The 19,482-nt window shown below is 37.8% G+C and overlaps 2 protein-coding genes across 2 annotated transcripts in view; one reads left to right on the top strand and one right to left on the bottom strand.

Annotated features, from left to right (window-relative positions):
- LOC311302671 (uncharacterized protein) overlaps positions 1–19,482 on the top strand; it is a 382,374-nt gene that overhangs the window by 54,527 nt on the left and 308,365 nt on the right. The gene's annotated exons all lie outside the window — the stretch shown is intronic.
- The window catches only part of LOC311302675 (uncharacterized protein), an 86,670-nt gene that overhangs the window by 49,879 nt on the left and 17,309 nt on the right, over positions 1–19,482 (bottom strand). The window lies entirely within an intron of this gene.

The raw sequence follows: 19,482 nt of genomic DNA, 5'->3' as shown, positions 1-19,482 counted from the left end.
AATCTAAAAAAAAAAAATCCAGAAATCACAATATATGATTTTTTAACTATTTATTTGAATGATACAGCTGCAAATAAGTATTTGAACACCTGTCTATCAGCTAGAATTCTGACCCTCAAAGACCTGTTAGTCTGCCTTTAAAATGTCCACCTCCACTCCATTTATTATCCTAAATTAGATGCACCTGTTTGAGGTCGTTAGCTGCATAAAGACACCTGTCCACCCCATACAATCAGTAAGAATCCAACTACTAACATGGCCAAGACCAAAGACCTGTCCAAAGACACTAGAGACAAAATTGTACACCTCCACAAGGCTGGAAAGGGCTACGGGGAAATTGCCAAGCAGCTTGGTGAAAAAGGTCCACTGTTGGAGCAATCATTAGAAAATGGAAGAAGCTAAACATGACTGTCAATCTCCCTCGGACTGGGGCTCCATGCAAGATCTCACCTCGTGGGGTCTCAATGATCCTAAGAAAGGTGAGAAATCAGCCCAGAACTACACGGGAGGAGCTGGTCAATGACCTGAAAAGAGCTGGGACCACTGTTTCCAAGGTTACTGTTGGTAATACACTAAGACGTCATGGTTTGAAATCATGCATGGCACGGAAGGTTCCCCTGCTTAAACCAGCACATGTCAAGGCCCGTCTTAAGTTTGCCAATGACCATTTGGATGATCCAGAGGAGTCATGGGAGAAAGTCATGTGGTCAGATGAGACCAAAATAGAACTTTTTGGTCATAATTCCACTAAACGTGTTTGGAGGAAGAAGAATGATGAGTACCATCCCAAGAACACCATCCCTACTGTGAAGCATGGGGGTGGTAGCATCATGCTTTGGGGGTGTTTTTCTGCACATGGGACAGGGCGACTGCACTGTATTAAGGAGAGGATGACCGGGGCCATGTATTGCGAGATTTTGGGGAACAACCTCCTTCCCTCAGTTAGAGCATTGAAGATGGGTCGAGGCTGGGTCTTCCAACATGACAATGACCCGAAGCACACAGCCAGGATAACCAAGGAGTGGCTCTGTAAGAAGCATATCAACGTTCTGGCGTGGCCTAGCCAGTCTCCAGACCTAAACCCAATAGAGAATCTTTGGAGGGAGCTCAAACTATGTGTTTCTCAGCGACAGCCCAGAAACCTGACTGATCTAGAGAAGATCTGTGTGCAGGAGTGGGCCAAAATCCCTCCTGCAGTGTGTGCAAACCTGGTGAAAAACTACAGGAAACGTTTGACCTCTGTAATTGCAAACAAAGGCTACTGTACCAAATATTAACATTGATTTTCTCAGGTGTTCAAATACTTATTTGCAGCTGTATCATACAAATAAATAGTTAAAAAATCATACATTGTGATTTCTGGACTTATTTTTTTAGATTATGTCTCTCACAGTGGACATGCACCTACGATGACAATTTCAGACCCCTCCATGATTTCTAAGTGGGAGAACTTGCAAAATAGCAGGGTGTTCAAATACTTATTTTCCTCACTGTATATGTGCGTCATGTTTAGTCGATAAAACACTTCCGCATAGGATACACACCCGTGCATCCTCGCTCATGACTCCTCAGGAAACCTCCTCACTCCTCGATCCTCGACTCCTCGCGGTGCGATTAGAGAATTGAGATGTCCTTCAAGATGGCTGAGCTCGATTGGTTTCCAGGTCATAAGATGGAGGACGGAGGAACGAGGAGACGATGAGGGATATTGAGAAGCACCCATTGTGTTTCATTCATGTTGTTCAGAGCAAGTGTGTGCGCACATGTGTGGTGCCCTCTCTCCCTCTCTTTTTTTTTCCTCTCTCTCTCCCTGTCACTCCTCGCTCATTTGAGTGTAGATGTTTAAATGGGCGGGGCTGATGTGACTCAACTCGTGGATATAAGCTGAAGGCCTGCTCATCGAGTTCTCCCTCCTGCTTCCTTGTGTGGTAAAGCGTGTGTGTGTACGAGCTTTTACCTAAACAGTGGAGTCTTAATGCCGGTTGGCTGAGTTGTGCTTCTATTCATGTGAAAGCTCCTTGTGAGGGGTCGAAGTGGTAGCGGTACAGGCCGGTAACTGTAGTAGCCTAGTCTGCAATTTCACTGAGACTGTGAGAGGTCAGAGACCCTTTTATTTTATATCATTTTGTCCTGTTTATTGGTCAGCAGGGAGGAAAGAATTGTATCTTTGTTTGTTATTTAACTCCAGGAAAGACGACCTAAAATTAGTTAGAAAACCCCCTTTTCGTTTGTTGTTTTGGCCGACTAAAACCCTCTAAACCCAAGTTATTAATTTTCCTTTTTATAAATGAAAGGAAATCTTACCCCAATGTAAAAATAAATCTTGACTACTATGTTGTGTTGAGGGAACAGGAGAAGGAAATCCGGGTGACACCTATTTACAGGTGTCGCACTCCATGTTTGTGAGTGTGGCACGTAACAAACATAATAATAATAATAATAATAATAACAATAAACTATTTTATAAAGCTCCTTTAAAAGCAACTTCTCAAAGCGCTGTACACAATAAGCAATACAAAGCTCAAATAATAAAAGTAACATAATAATCAAACGCTAATTTAAAAAACTATGTCTTAAGTCTACCTTTAAAAATGTCATAGTTCTGAGCTTCCCTAAGATCAAGAGGCAGAGAATTCCAAAGGACAGGAGCATATGAAGAAAAAGCCCTGTCACCCATAGATCGTAAGCGTGTATGAGGAACAACCAACAAGTTGGATTCTGAAGATCGCAGTCTCCGATTTGGAGTATAGGAAATTAACAATTCAGATAAATAACAAGCCATGCAATGCTTTATATGTCAGCATCATAATTTTAAAATCAACTCGGAATCTGACTGGGAGCCAGTGTAAGGACTCCAAAACTGGAGTAATATAATCGCATACCCTGGACCCAGTCAATATCCTGGCAGCCGAGTTCTGTACATACTGCAGTTTGTTGAGCGTGGATTTAGATACTCCAGCTAAAAGGGCGTTACAGTAATCTATCCTAAAGACAACAAAGGAATTCATCAGCTTTTCAGATACTGAAAAATTTAGCATAGGACGCAATCTTGCTATGTTTCTGAGGTGAAAGAAGGATGATTTAACTGTACTCTGGACAAAAGAATCAAATGAAAGACTAGTATCAAAAATAACTCCAAGATTCCTCACTTTAGCTTGAGTCGCCAAGACAGAGCCATCAATAGTCAGTCAAAGATAAAGAACCAGCTTTGGATATTTGATGACAAGAACCAAAAAGCATAACTTTAGTTTAACCACCGTTAAGACACAAGAAATTATTACTCATCCATTCCTTCATCTCAGAAACACAGCCGGAGAGAAAATCATCATCAAGGTGTTCACCAGATTTAGAGAGTGTATATAAATCTGCGTATCATCAGCATACAAGTGATAATGGAGGCCAAGCGATCTCAACAAATGACCAAGAGGTGACAAATATTAAAGAGCAGAGGGCCCAAGACAGAGCCCTGGGGAACACCAGTGAGAACAGAGCTAATCTCAGACCTGAATCCGCCCATGGAAATGAACTGAGAACGGTCAGTGAAATCGGATTTAAACCACTTCAGAGCTGTCCCCGACACACCAAAATCTTGTTCAAGGCGGGTGAGTAATAGGCTGTGATCAACAGTATCAAAAGCTGCTCTTAAATCAAGGAGGATGAGAATGAACCTCCGGTTATGTCGGGTTGCTGAACGGCCACATTTTTTCAAAGCTCTCGGATAATCCCGTTTTTAAATCTTTATCTAGACCCGATAACCAAAAGAAACGTTTTCTTTTTTGACGGTTGCACTGCAAAACAGTCAGCATGTCTTTGCAACCGCAAAGAAAAAGAGATAAAAAAAGGATAATACAGATTCGGCTGTCGACGAACTAGGACTCTCGTCTGAAGCTGATAGCGCACCGGTTGGTGCCAACGCTAACACTGAGGCTGAAACTCAACCCGATAATAGCAGGCAAATTCATTGCGGTCTTGCCAGAGGATGTTCGGGTACCAGAGCAGCCAACGCCCAAGTAACTCAGCTGTAGCCTACTTTTTGTCACTTTGCATTAAAGTTTAGTGCTGAACTTTCATTAAAATTTCTGTTGGATGATTAGTCTGAATGCCCTATAAAACGTAAGGTTGGGCCTTTTTGGATTCATAGTTCGTAAAGGGTTGGTGTTATACTGAATACTGGTGAATACTAAGCAGAACCATCAAGTAGGCTGATTATTTAGGTAACATATTTTCTTTTGGTTAAACGGTCATAATACTTGGTCTATGTTTATTTGTTTTGTAATTACTATTTTGGTTTTGGACACAATTGTTATTTTTTCTCTTAAATTAAGCAACCTTATAGCGTTCCTATTAAGGCGGGCATACACTGTGCGATTTTCGTCCGATTTTGAGCCGAATTCTGACTCGTGCGACTCTTTTTCAGGTCGGGCCGATTTTCAGCTTTGTCGTGCGTCGTTTGTCGTGCAGTGTTCGTGCAGTGTACAGGGGGAAACGAGAGACCGTTTAGAAACGAGATTAACCTCTCCCGACCGGCAGTCGGATGGTCGGATGAATTTCTGGCATGTTAGAAATTTTAGTCGCTCCTCGTGACTATATCGCACAGTTGAGGCTACGAACCGACTGCCCTAAACTCAGTGTTTTTTCCCTCACTGCGCCTGCGCGAAAACAGAAGTTTAACCATTTCATCGGCAGCAAAAAAAAAGAAAAAAAAGAGGGAGATCTTTAAGTTCTGTAGTTCAAACTAGCTACAAATTACTGTTGCTTACCTCCAGTTCGTGTTGCAAAATGGATTAACCATTACCCACTTCTTCCAAGCCACCTGAGATTGTACACTTTGCCTCTTTTATTAGTTTGTTAAACAATGTTTTTGAAATAAAGCTGTTTTTAATTTTCATTGATGAATTATTGTAGTGTTCGGACATATTATAGACTGTTAATAATTAATGATATGCCTATAATTCATAATCGACCTAAATGTTTTAATTTTCAATGAGGAGTAAGCTTCTATGTAATATTTTATTATCCTCACAGCGCGTTGGTTATGCGGTGATGCGCTATGAAATTATTGCGTGGCAATTTAATTAACAATCACTTTAATAATAAAAGTAGCCTAGGCCTTCCCTAATAATAATACAACACTACTAATAATAATTTAATACATAAATTGGAAATGCTAAATCATCTTGATATTGAAAGCTGATGCTTGTTTTGAAAATATCTATGGATAGGCTACATGATATTGTCTATAGGCGCAACCCGGCACGAGGGTTTATCGCGCTGATTCGCGCATATTTCACACGTATAGTGTGAGCAGTGAAGTCGCAGCTCGACGTTCGGACCGTAGTGTGAGCACATAAATCCTGAGCTTTGGCTTTACATCGCATGCGATCTACTCGTTCAGTGTGAATAGGTACCTTGCTGAAATCGCACAGACATCGCACAGTGTATGCCCGCCTTTAGAGGACCGTACGGTTAAGAGTAGGGGAAAGTGGGGTTAGTTGTGCCAGTTTTTACTCAAAATTACTTTAAAGTGAGGCCATGGCAGTAATGCCTTTATTTCGGGATGTGGTGCATCCCTGAGAACAATAACTTTGGATCTGAAATAAATTGTTTCAGAAATATAGCTTTTGGGAAAAAAGTGGTCTCATGGCACAACTTGCCCCTGGTGCGGGGGAAGTTGTGCCTTTGGGGGAATACATTGGGGTAAATTGTGCCAGTGATTTCTGAAGTAAAACAGAACATTTTAATGTTATGAACCATAATGCTATATGAAAGCAAGATAAATTCAATACAAAATTACTCATTTAAGGTTTATTTAGATATTGTCACCCTGGAATACCATAGCATGCGTTTTTCCTACTATGGTCAATTGCATAGGGATTTTGTATGGAACATAACTCTGGATCACAGTGTCATAGAGACAAGGGGGCGGGCTCATTTTACTCAGACGACCAATCAGTCTCTCAGGATCATTGTGAAGCTATCAAGCTATGCCCTAGCAACCATTTAGAGCACCATAGCAACACAATATATGATATTTGTGAATCATTTCAGGCAAAAAGGCTTTGGCAATAGATGCCTGTTGACATAGCGCTGTCTGTCAACTATGTAACATATAAGAATAAAGTGACTAGGCTAATTTCTAAACATCCTATTGAATATAACAGAATAAAACTTCTCTTTAATAACATAGTGCAGACTCAAAACTGAAATCAGTGTTAGCTAAATTAAACAAATAGCAGGCAGGCCTAAGTCAAACAATAATGAGGAATGCCCATCTCCTCACTTCTCAAGATTATCTCCTGTGAGTATGTAGGTCTAGGTGGTCTGGATCTGGCACAACTTAACCCAGGCCCTCTGGCACAAATCACCCCAGACCCACAAGTTTGAAAAACTAGCATGATCCAGCAGTTAAGAGCTAACATCATGCTAACTGTATAGACTCATTGTGTTCCCTACTAAAGCACTAAAACATGTGTGACATGTTTTCAAACTTGTCTATAATTGTTCAGACACTACAATCAAAAAACCTTAATCATAGAAATTTTACTTTGAAAGGGAAAAAACATTTAGTTTTTTGCACTAAAATGTGCTTAACTCTCATGCCATGTGTCTCTCTTCTTTGGAGGATGAGTAAAATTGATTGCTTTTCAAAATTATGTGGTCACATGACCAATTTCTTCTATGGTTTTCCAGAAACAAGGGGTGGAACTACTTCCCCCCTGGCACAAATCACCCCACTCTCCCCTATGTAACTTAAGTTCTAGTCGAAGGAAAAGGGATGTTTGCCGTGCACTGTGTGTTCCATCTAGTGCATGTGCTGGGGAAACTTTGTATCTTGGATGTTTGGATTTTTTACATATATATAAAAAAAAAATGCTTCTTTGTACTTTACAAAAATGCTACAGGGTGTTTCTTGGAACAGGTCATTAATGTTTGGACTACCAAGAATATTTAGAATATTCAATTTTGTTGCAAATGTCAAGGGATTCTAGTCTTATATTGACATCTTGGTAGGCTATGTGCGGGGGGCTCCAATTTCATATATTAAAAACTATCCGTGCGTGATCAATTGGGTATAATCAGTAGTAGGATGTTCAACGAATATTGCAATCTTGTAAGTGTTTATGGCCCTAATACAGATGAACCAAAAAATTTTTCATAATCTTTTCTTAAATTTGTCTTCCCTTCAGGGTATCTTAATAGTCGCTGGTGACTTTAATTGTACCTTAGATCCTAATTTGGACCGTTCCACAGGTATTGACACTTAACATTTGCAAAGAACATAATCAATACATCAAAGACCTTAATTTAAGTGATGTCTGGAGGCTTCAAAACCCAACAAAGAAAGAATTTTCTTGCTATTCCTCATCTTTCCATAATAGACTATTTTCTTATTTCAAAGGACTTGATTGATTATATATCTAACTGTAAATATAGTAGTATTGTTTTATCAGATCATGCTGCTTTATCGCTGTAATTTACTCTCAGAACATAATAAATAAATAAAAGCCCATCTAGATGGCGTCTAAATATAGTGGCTACATAACCCTGAGTTTCTTGATTTTGTTGGAAATCAAATTGAAATTTTTTGAGTTTAATACAAACCAGACGTCTGCTTCAATAGGATGGGAGGCATTTCAGGCCTATATTAGGGGGCAAATGATCAGCTTTACTAGTTCTAAGACAAACAGATCTGCCCTTAAAATTATTGAATTGTAACAGAGTGTCAAGGATTTAGAAGAAGAAATTTTCAAACAAGATACTCCTGAACTGAGACATAAACTTTTGCTACTTAAAGCAGAATTGAATGACATCTCTACTAATAAAGCTTAAATATAATATAATTTTATTTATATTGACTAATAAAATACTCTAAATCATTTCCGCTTTCTCGAGGCACACGTCAGGGATGCACCCTTTTGCCGCTCCTTTTTACATTGGCTATTGAGCCATTGGCTATTGCAGTACGAAGAAATGGAGGGATTACAATTGGTGGTCTTGAAAGTAAAATAGCTTTATATGCTGATGACATTATATTATTTCTATCCAATTTAAGTACATCTGTGCCTTCTTTATTGGGCCTAATTAAATCATTTGGGTCTTTTTCAGGTTATAAAGTGAGTGAGTCAAAATCTATGATTCTATTTCTAAAAGAATCAGAACGTCCCAGACCCCCTTTAAAAATGCTCATGAAGGTTTTAAATATTTTGGTATTAGTATCTGACCGCAGACATAAATAATTTGGCTACCAGCAATTATAATTATCCAACTAAATGAATCACTGAATCAAATTAATAAATGGTCATCCCTACCAATTTCTCAGATTGGACATATCAATATATTAAAAATGAATGTTCTCCCCAAATTCTTATATTTATTTGAATCAATTCCTCTGCCCCCACCACATAATTTTTTTCTGTAATATGAAGAAGCTTTTCACCAATTTTATTTGGGCAAATCAACGTCCCAGGCTGAGGCTCTCTCTTTTGTATTTACCATAAAGGGGAGGGTTGCAGTTTCCTAATCTTAAGTGGTAATACAGGGCAGCTCAGCTAAGAGCAGCAATGTTTTGGTGTACAAACAGAAATTCTATCCCTTGGATACGGATTGAGGCGAGTACAACTCAACAATTGCCTTTGTATCTGTACACAGCCCCTGCCCAAATTGAAAAAAGCCACTTCCAACCCCTTTGTTAAAAATACTATTGTGGTATGGTATGAAGTTTTGAAACATACTGGACAGATTCCACAATTCGTCCCCTTGGAATTATAAGGTTCTATCTGCGTTCTGAGCAGTTTTGAGATATTGAGCTTTAAAGTTTTTGCATTCCATTCGACTGTGTAGAAAGAACCTTTTTATTTTCTAAATAAAAAGTTCCAAAATGTACACAACTTAAAAAACAACATCACATAATGTAAAGAAGTGGTCACAGAATAAGAATATGTGAATAACTAAATTTTGACAAAAATGTCAGATAGAACCTTATAATTCCAAGGGGACGAATTATCACAATTTACCCCTATTTGGGGAAACACTGCGTTTACGCCAGGGACACATGATGGTGGTTTTAAAATCTGGGCATTAAATGGTTTGACCAAAGTGGCAGATTTATTAGCAATGAAACTATGCTCAGTTTTCAGGAATTAAGACAAAAGTTTGATTTGCCTAAAACCCTTTTTTTTTTTTCAAATTAGGAATTTTATCAATAAGACACAGCATCATTCTCTTCTCTTACCAGATCTGTCCCCTTTAGAAAAAAATACTTTAAACCGCCTTAATGGTGCTAGGCAAGTGTCCTTGTTTTATAGACCGATTTCCACTAACTGCAAGGAAAATACGGAGTGTTGTGGCAATTTCTGGCAAAAACAATAATTAAACAATCATCATCACTGCATAAGAGACACCAAGAATCAAATTGTATTTTAAAAGATAAAATACTTAGTGTTGTGGAAATTCTTTTCTCAACTTTTATCAATAATTGTAAGACAGTAGGATATCTCAAAGGTTAACAAAGATCAGCTTTATTTCTTGCAAGAAAGGCTGTTCACACATCAGTCAGAGTCTGATATGAGAAGCGCGTCGACTTCTCCTTTTTGCCCAGCTTATATACACAAAACACATCCTGGTCTGTCTCAAAAGATCGCCTTAGTTACCTTAAAAGGCAACACGTCTCTGTTCGAGATCTCTTGTCCAACATAAATTCTGTCTAGACAGAACAATATCACGTCTGCAAAAGTTTCCTGTTTTTAGCTGCAGCTTTTTCACACATTTTGCTTATCTCTATTTCTATCAAATCTGCGCACATACTTTTCACACTTGGAGTACACAAAAGGACATTTGAAGTACAAAAGGTCACTTGAGTACTCATAGTCTCTTTGCTACCCAGAACATCTTGTTCCTGCAAGCTTATATGATTATATTTCTTTAAATGCTTATGAGTAAAAATAAATGTTCAACGTTAACACAAGTTGCACACATCTGAAAGTAAAAAACACATCTAAAATGTAAAATTCCCATTACATTAGTCACAAAATCACAGCAGCTACCCAGTGACGTGAGCAAGACCTGACACCCAGCCCTGGAAATTCCCTTCTTATACTCTGTTTTCTCTGTAGTTTTCCACTCACCCAGCATGGCCACATCCACATCACATTTAGAATAGAATGACCCCTCTAACCCCCCTTGGCTAAATTGTCTTCCATAAAGAGTTAAAGGTTCTTATCCATTTGTCTTACTGTGTGTGTCTTGCTTACGTCAGGTGTACAAACATACATAAATTCCAGAAGAGAAACAATGCTTAAAACAATGTTTAAGAAAGTTAATGAAAAAAAGTAAAATATCAATTTTTCTACAACACAGAGAAAAAGCGTTTGGCTTGGTGTCAAGATATAGCCTAAGTGAGAATATAACAGAAGATGAATGGCAGAGTATCTGCTTAAAGGCCCAAACCCAGACAATTAATACCAGGTTTAAACTTCTGCAGTACAAGTGGATTATGAGAGTACACATAACTCCAGAATTACTACATAAATTTAATCCCAACATTCCCAATCAAAAATGCAAGAGATACCATTGCTTATGGAAGTGTCCTCGAGTTCAACTTTTTTGGGTAAAGGTTTTGGACTTTTTGTCACAGGTGGTGAAATAGAATGTCCCCAAATGTCCTAAACTTTGTATATTTAATATTTTCCCTGTAACTTGCACCTTAACTAGCTCTGGTAAGAAAATGTTGACCTTCTGTTTATTACAAGCAAAACTTGTAGTCGCTCGGCATTGGAAAAACACAGAAAGCCCTAATTTTAAACAATGGTTACAGGAATTGTCTGTAGTTTGGCTTTGGAGAATCTCACATACAGTGAGGAAAATAAGTATTTGAACACCCTGCTATTTTGCAAGTTCTCCCACTTGGAAATCATGGAGGGGTCTGAAATTGTCATTGTAGGTGCATGTCCACTGTGAGAGACATAATCCCCCCAAAAAAATCCATAAATCACAATATATGATTTTTTAACTATTTATTTGTATGATACATCTGCAAATAAGTATTTGAACACCTGTCTATCAGCTAGAATTCTGACCCTCAAAGACCTGTTAGTCTGCCTTTAAAATGTCCACCTCCACTCCATTTATTATCCTAAATTAGATGCACCTGTTTGAGGTCGTTAGCTGCATAAAGACACCTGTCCACCCCATTCAATCAGTAAGAATCCAACTACTAACATGGCCAAGACCAAAGAGCTGTCCAAAGACACTAGAGACAAAATTGTACACCTCCACAAGGCTGGAAAGGGCTACGGGGAAATTGCCAAGCAGCTTGGTGAAAAAAGGTCCACTGTTGGAGCAATCATTAGAAAATGGAAGAAGCTAAACATGACTGTCAATCTCCCTCAGACTGGGGCTCCATGCAAGATCTCACCTCGTGGGGTCTCAATGATCCTAAGAAAGGTGAGAAATCAGCCCAGAACTACACGGGAGGAGCTGGTCAATGACCTGAAAAGAGCTGGGACCACCGTTTCCAAGGTTACTGTTGGTAATACACCAAGACGTCATGGTTTGAAATCATGCATGGCATGGAAGGTTCCCCTGCTTAAACCAGCACATGTCAAGGCCCGTCTTAAGTTTGCCAATGACCATTTGGATGATCCAGAGGAGTCATGGGAGAAAGTCATGTGGTCAGATGAGACCAAAATAGAACTTTTTGGTCATAATTCCACTAAACGTGTTTGGAGGAAGAAGAATGATGAGTACCATCCCAAGAACACCATCCCTACTGTGAAGCATGGGGGTGGTAGCATCATGCTTTAGGGGTGTTTTTCTGCACATGGGACAGGGCGACTGCACTGTATTAAGGAGAGGATGACCGGGGCCATGTATTGCGAGATTTTGGGGAACAACCTCCTTCCCTCAGTTAGAGCATTGAAGATGGGTCGAGGCTGGGTCTTCCAACATGACAATGACCCGAAGCACACAGCCAGGATAACCAAGGAGTGGCTCTGTAAGAAGCATATCAACGTTCTGGCGTGGCCTAGCCAGTCTCCAGACCTAAACCCAATAGAGAATCTTTGGAGGGAGCTCAAACTCCGTGTTTCTCAGCGACAGCCCAGAAACCTGACTGATCTAGAGAAGATCTGTGTGGAGGAGTGGGCCAAAATCCCTCCTGCAGTGTGTGCAAACCTGGTGAAAAACTACAGGAAACGTTTGACCTCTGTAATTGCAAACAAAGGCTACTGTACCAAATATTAACATTGATTTTCTCAGGTGTTCAAATACTTATTTGCAGCTGTATCATACAAATAAATAGTTAAAAAAATCATACATTGTGATTTCTGGATTTTTTTTTTTTAGATTATGTCTCTCACAGTGGACATGCACCTACGATGACAATTTCAGACCCCTCCATGATTTCCAAGTGGGAGAACTTGCAAAATAGCAGGGTGTTCAAATACTTATTTTCCTCACTGTATATTGTTAAGGGAAAACCTAAAAAGTTTTTCAAAGTATGGAACCCCTTTATAGGATTTTTGAAAGAAGCTGAACCAAATAGTTTATTTTCTGTGTAACCAGGCATAGGATGCACCATGTCATAATATTAATGTACCATTGTTTTGACTTGTGTATAGTATAGATTTTTAATTTTTTTTTATTGAAAGTATTCTTTCTTATGTTTAGTTTAAAAGAAGTATACTAATAGCACACTTGAATAAACTTCTTTTTAGTAAGGGACAAAATGTTGCAAGATATGTTGGCCAGCATGTTATTGCTTTGACAAGGAAGTTGATGTGCAGGGAGAAAGAGCTTAAAAGAAAAACACTCTCCAAAATGCCATGAAAAAGAGATATACTAGAGAAAAAAAATTGCATGACTCTTTTGTCTGTATGTTTGTTTGTGTCCTCTTATAAAAACTGAAACTCTTGCATAATCACCCATTCATTCACTAAGAGCAAAATGAAGAGAAATTTCCTATTGAAAAGACATTAACAGAATTTTTAGGGTTGATTAAAAGTGATAGTTGACTCATCATCATTCACTCACCTTCATATGGGTCCAAACCTGTATGACTTTCTTCTGCAGAACAATGTCTGTTTCTGTCCATACAATGGAAGTCAACAAGCAGCCATGTTGTTTGGTTACCAATACCAGTTACCATGTTACCAATTGTTTGAACCGTACCTTTAAGATGAACAGTCTCTTCTGGTGGATAATGAATATACAATTACATTTATTAATGCATTGTCACATGTGTGTGTGTGTGTGTGTCTATATATCTATATAGTTTTAGTCTGTTGCTGGTCATTGTCTTAGCGTGCCTTTGTATTTTTTTTCTTCATAACTGTTTTCCCCCAACCTGGATTATATTCTTATTTTTATATTCTTATCAAATGCTACAAATAGATCATTTCCTTACCTCTCTTTCTTTCTCCCCTCAACCAGAATGTTATGCATGATTTTAAAAATAAAAAAGATAATTTGTATAAATATAACAAAATATAAATTATTTGAATATCTTTTCTGCCTTCCAGATATACCTTTACATGGATATGCACAGATATTCACATTCAATTCACATTTATGTGTGTAGTGTATTTATTTTATTTCAAAGCAGCTTTACAGAAAATGCATGTCTACATTACAGTTACAGAAATGTACATATGCAAATCAGTTAGCTAACAATGTATTAATTTAAGGAAGAAACAATAAGCTCATTAAAGTGATTTTTACAAGTTGTGAACAAAGATTACAATATATATAAAATTTAGTATTGGTGCATGTTGATTCAGAGTATGCGTCATCTGACATAAAATATGAACAAATATAGTATTTAGTAGTTTATTATTTATAGCCAGTATTCTTTTATTTTATTTTACAAATAGTTTGATTATTAAAACTTATTTAAATTATCATTACTACTATTATCACCACTAGAAATACCAGCATCATCATCATCACCACCATTTTTACCATTAGCAACACCATCATTTTTATTATTTACATAATTATTTGTATAATTACTTTTAATCTCATCATCATTATCATCCTCATCATCACTACAAACAATACTCTCTCTATCACAATAATTATTTGTATTATTATGTTTACTATCATCATCCTCATCCTCACTATAGTTATTATTCTGCAAAAGCTGTTCAGGTCTTCCATTGTCTTGTCCCGCCGATGGATCTGGTATCAGGACCTCAGTTAGAATGTCCTCATCTTCCGAAGGAGGAGTCCGGGCCGCCATCTCGAAGGAATCACCTGTAGTCTGTTCACCTGCTGATTCTGAGAAAAGGAGAGTTTTGTCAAATCCCTAAGAAACTTTGTGATATTTGTTCATGATACAAACCCATCTTGTGAACTCACCTTTAATGTTGCTTTCTATGAAAAAAAAATTCTTTAGATACTTTTTGCAGTCAGTAGCTGCAGACTCCTTATTTTTGTTCTTCTGTAGGGAGACAAGAATGTGTAAATCACAGTCAATTAATACCAAAGTTAATACCAGAATAAACAAAACAGGCTTTATAAATCAATAAATGTAAATAATAAATCAATGTACCTAATGAATGACATTTTAATGATTTACTATGGCTTTAAATTAAATCCTTTCTGAGCAAAATATCTCTTTTACGAATTCCTCAAAAACAAACTGCATAGAATACATGGTCTTCACTGAACACTGCTGTCAATAAGGCTACAAAAACAAAAGTGTCGCTACATTTTCCTCTGATTATACTTGCCTTTAGACACCACCAGGCCAAAATGCCCACTGCGATTATGCCCACTGCACTGCACACTGCGATTATGACCAAAATGGACCGATAAACTGTCCTGGGTGTCTCCCGGGCTTCAGGATTCTCCTGTGATGGAGGAGGATCTGGGCTGATGGTACGGGGCAGAGTCCCTGTATAGGACAACAATAACAAAAACAACAAGAGATATGAAGTTCTTCAAGACAAACTTTAAATCAGATTGGTTGCTAAAGCATTGGTATTTGGGAAAGTTTGCTAGCTAGTTGCTAGAGAGTTTTGGGAAGATGCTAGGCAGCTAAAGGGGACAGGGCTGGCGATATAACAGGGAGACAGAGCGCAGTGAAAAAGTAAATATATACTGTACCAAGTCAGGGAGAAAGGTGTAGTTTTTTTTCTCACAACAATTCTTACTGCAATCTCACAGAATTTGGCATCACAAGAACATTTTATTCACTGTAAAAACTAAAATTAAAAAAAATTAAAAAAAATATGTTAGAGCAGTAGTCCCTTATGCCCGCTAAAAGCGAACACTTAATTTGAGGATCAAATGAAATGTAAGACAAAAATATTGTTTTCAGAAAGCATAGATGTTATATTTTGTTTTGCTATAAATGAATCACTAACACTAAACTGACAATAATGTAAGCCACAGGGAGACCGCAGGCGGCTGTCATGCACTGTATTGCATTACTAGAAAGCCAGGAAATATAAAGATTTGTAATACAAAGTATTTTTCCAAAATTAAGTTAATAGTACAGTAGTCAACACTTGAAGTGGATCAAAACCTTTCATCAAAGTTATACATGAATTTTGAACAATACCCGTTCTTGTCTTAGGACAACTTTGATGAACTTTTCTGATCCACTTTCAATGTTGACTACTGTACTGTATTTTCGTGCCATGACCGCGCAGACAGGAACATGTGTGACGAAGCCATGCGCTCTTACTAGACCGTCTCATTCTAGCGTTTAATCGCTGGAGGACACTGGCCTACAAGCCTCAGAAAGCAGTCTGCGCTTCAGAGAAGAACGGTCACGCCATCTGCGCTTAAAAACACGTTGCACTTCTAAATGAGCTTGCGTGGTAGGCTAAAGGTGTGGGCGCTTGGTGTCAGTACACATATTTTAAAAATTCATAAAAAATAAAAATGATGGTATAGGCCTACTTGGGGACATGTAGAACAAAAATCTGGTGGAGTTTGTAGAAAATATTTTGATTGTAGGCTATATTTTTATGAATTTTTAAAATATGTCTGTATAATGAGGTAAATTGTATATAACATTGACATATAATTATTAAAGAATGAAACAGTGTGGAACGAAGAATGGAACAACATTAAACACCACAGTGGTATTTGGGGACATGTAGAACAAGAATCTGGTGGAGTTTGCAGAAAACTGATTGATTTTATGAATTTTTTATGAATTTTTCAAATGTGTACCAACACCAAGCACCCACACATTTAGCCTGCCATGCAAGCTCATGTAGACGATGGCGTGACCGCTTTGATTGCGTCATACCCAGTCTATGGTCATACCGTGTGATGAAGTTGATCAACCTGCTAGACCCCATTCTGGTGTATAGAGGGTTTTCACCTACGTCACGATTTGGTCAGTTACCCGGATGCGCGGCCATATTGGAACTCGGATGTAAACAACGGCATGGATTGCACTGTTTATGTACTACTGAACACATTGTTACACTAATTTCTGATGTCTAAACCACGGGAAAAACACATGGAAGCTGCGAAATCATATAGAGAAGGACTTGGTAAGCAGGAAAGAGCTCAAAATTTTGACAAACTTAAGGTAATATGTGGTAAAGATCTGAACGAGCTAGCTTCTCTAGTCCTTACTTCTTTTTCGTATCCCGACATTGGCTACGTTCAGATTGTCAGTCCAAAAAAAGCACATGAAATCCGTTTCAAGCTACATCCATATGTGGTTTAATATCCTATTCAAATCACATATCAGGAAATCCACCAGTCTGAACGCTCTTTCGCGTGGTTTATGTGACTTTCTCACGCCACGTAAAATATAAACATCAGACGTTGTTATAGGGAACATGCTGAAAGTCGCTGCCGAAACAAGGCTGTGTTGTTGCAAAGCGCAGGACGAGCAGAAAATTATTATTTTTGAAAAGTATTTTGAAACCGGCGCGGATGAAAAAGAGTTGTGCATACAGTAACCTACCAGCCTCCTACAGTTCTGCAGCTCGAGACGCAGTAGTCCAGCGCGGCGGCTATACATTTCCATATTGTAAATTTTAAATAAGAAAACATTTATATTGCAAATGCAAACCTCTCCATCAACGCAACATCATTGCCGTATTGTCAAAGAGCTGCGTGGACACACAAATCGGTTCTGAACAGTTGCAATACAGTGTGGACATAATTTTAGATCATTTTCCAATCGGATACAAAGATAATCAGATAAATTTTTTTTTCTCTCCTGCTGTAAACAAACAGTCCTGTCAGCGTCATAAATATAATAGTCATAAATATAATGAAGGTTTTTTTTAATGATAAGTAAACATATAAATATGTAATAAGTGCACATATTTAGCAAGATACTCCTCTCCGTTTTTCTAACCAACTAACGTGCTATAGTCATTAAATGGCTTTCCTGAGGTAAATGTAATACGTGACATCTGTTCTCCAGCTGTTTTATTGACTCTACCGTGGTTGAAAAACACTGATTGATCGATATGTATGATGAGGCATATACATTTCGACAGTGGCGTAACTTTGTTTTAAAAAGTGGGTAGGACAGGTGGGGCAGTGCTAAATCAGATATATGTACAATCGATAAGTTGTAGCCTACTGTAACTTTCAACATATTTATTGTTTATTCGTGTTTATTTACTATTAACTAGTGAAGAGTAAGAAATGATCGGTTCACGCGGCTTGAAATGAGGCGCTACATCGATGTCACGTCACATTTACAAGCGCAAAAAACGATATTGTTTAAACTTCGTAATAAAATTGACAGAATAAGAGCTAATTTGTTTCATATCAAAAGTAACCTGCGCTGTATTGTCTGTCAGTGTCAGAACGCTATTTTTTTTTCCTCTGGGTGAGAAATGCAATTCTCAACGCGTGAGAGTTGGCAGCACTGTCTTTATCTAAATCTTTATTTTTGCCTGATGGAAATTACAGTAGGCTATAGGCCTACCTGGGATATATACTAGCTAGGCCTATATAGTGGAGTTCCAAACAATTAAATAACAAACAAACAATTAAATAACAAACAAATAAGTAGTTGTTGAATTCAGCCTTGACAAGACAAAACCTTTCGCCATCACTTTAGACAGGATAATAATAGCCTACTAACCGTTGACTACGATTGATTTTTTCTTGACGTTGTTGTTGCCGAAGGTGATGGAGGCAACGTAGTATCCATCACTGGCATTAAGAGGAGTTAAAGAGAAACTGTCCTTCCCAATGTCGAATGAAAATGCAGAGCTGTTCTTGTTTGTACATCCAGACTCATTCTCTTTAGGCGAACAGTAGTTCAAGATGTAGTCAGTAGTCTTTCCCTCCCGCTTGCAGTCTGCATTATCTTCGTATAGTTCTACTCGACTGAGGTTCTCCAGTCCAGATTTCTTTTCGACTAGGACGACTTTATCTCCCCTTTTTACCTCCATTCTCTCACGGCCACTCACAACACCTGATTAGAAACAAATAAATATGTGTACATTAAGTCAACGTTTTTAGATTATAAAATCATTTGATGTTTAAATATCCGCGAACTGTTTACATACCTGTGATGAAAAGTATCGCGAAAAAGCCGGTCATTTTTTTTCCACCGGTATATAGGCTAATCATTAAGAAAAGGCTCCTCTTCTGGCTCACCTTACCGCTCAGGATAGGATACGAGGGGAGGATCACTTACTTTCAGCCAATCACTCAACTAGGTAGGTGTGGCTATGTGTTGTTTCCGTGTACAGGTATGGCTAAGTTCGGGGAAGTTTTTATATTGTTTTTATATATTTATATTTATATATTTTATATTATATTTTATATGGCCGGTTTAAACCGCTTCCGGTATATGTGCAGTTGTCCATCTTAGTAAAGCTATATCATATGTTAGCTATCCGTTCTGTTATTCTAACTTATTTGTTCTGCGCATGGTTTTACTTTGTGGACTGAACATTAGCATAGCGCTAGCATAAACGAATCAAGTGTTGTAACTTACTCACAGTTGAACAACATGATAAATTATTAGTTTATATATCGTGTATTTTTAGGATGTTTCATCTTATTAATTTCTACGCCATTTGTATGGGACGTCAAATGGAGGACTCCTTTAACAGGCAAAAACACCTGTTACATACGCATAAAAAGTGAGCAACATTTTTTATTTATAGATATTTCTTATTTTCTAACCATAAAATATGTGATTATATTATATAACATTATGTGCTATGAAACAGTTATTATTAATTATGTATTATTATGAAAAAAAATTTTTTATTGTGAAACATTTGGCTGTAAAGGCCATCCCCACAATTGCAAAAGCATCACCTTACATAGCCTACTATGCAGTTTACTTTTCTAGTTTTTAAAGAGATAGTTATCAAATATAAAACAAGATATTTTGAAGAATGATGGTAACCAAACAGTTGATGGGCCCCATAGTATTTTCCCCCTCCATACTATGGAAGTCATCAACTGTTTGGTTACTATTATTCAGCAGAAGAAATTCATACACATTAGAACAACTTGAGGGTGAGTAAATTA

This window comes from Rutilus rutilus, assembly GCF_951802725.1.
Source record: "Rutilus rutilus genome assembly, chromosome: 13".
Classification (NCBI taxonomy): Eukaryota; Metazoa; Chordata; class Actinopteri; order Cypriniformes; family Leuciscidae; genus Rutilus; species Rutilus rutilus.
The sequence above is the reverse complement of the archived record's forward strand: the minus strand, read 5'-3'. Positions and strand labels throughout refer to the sequence as shown.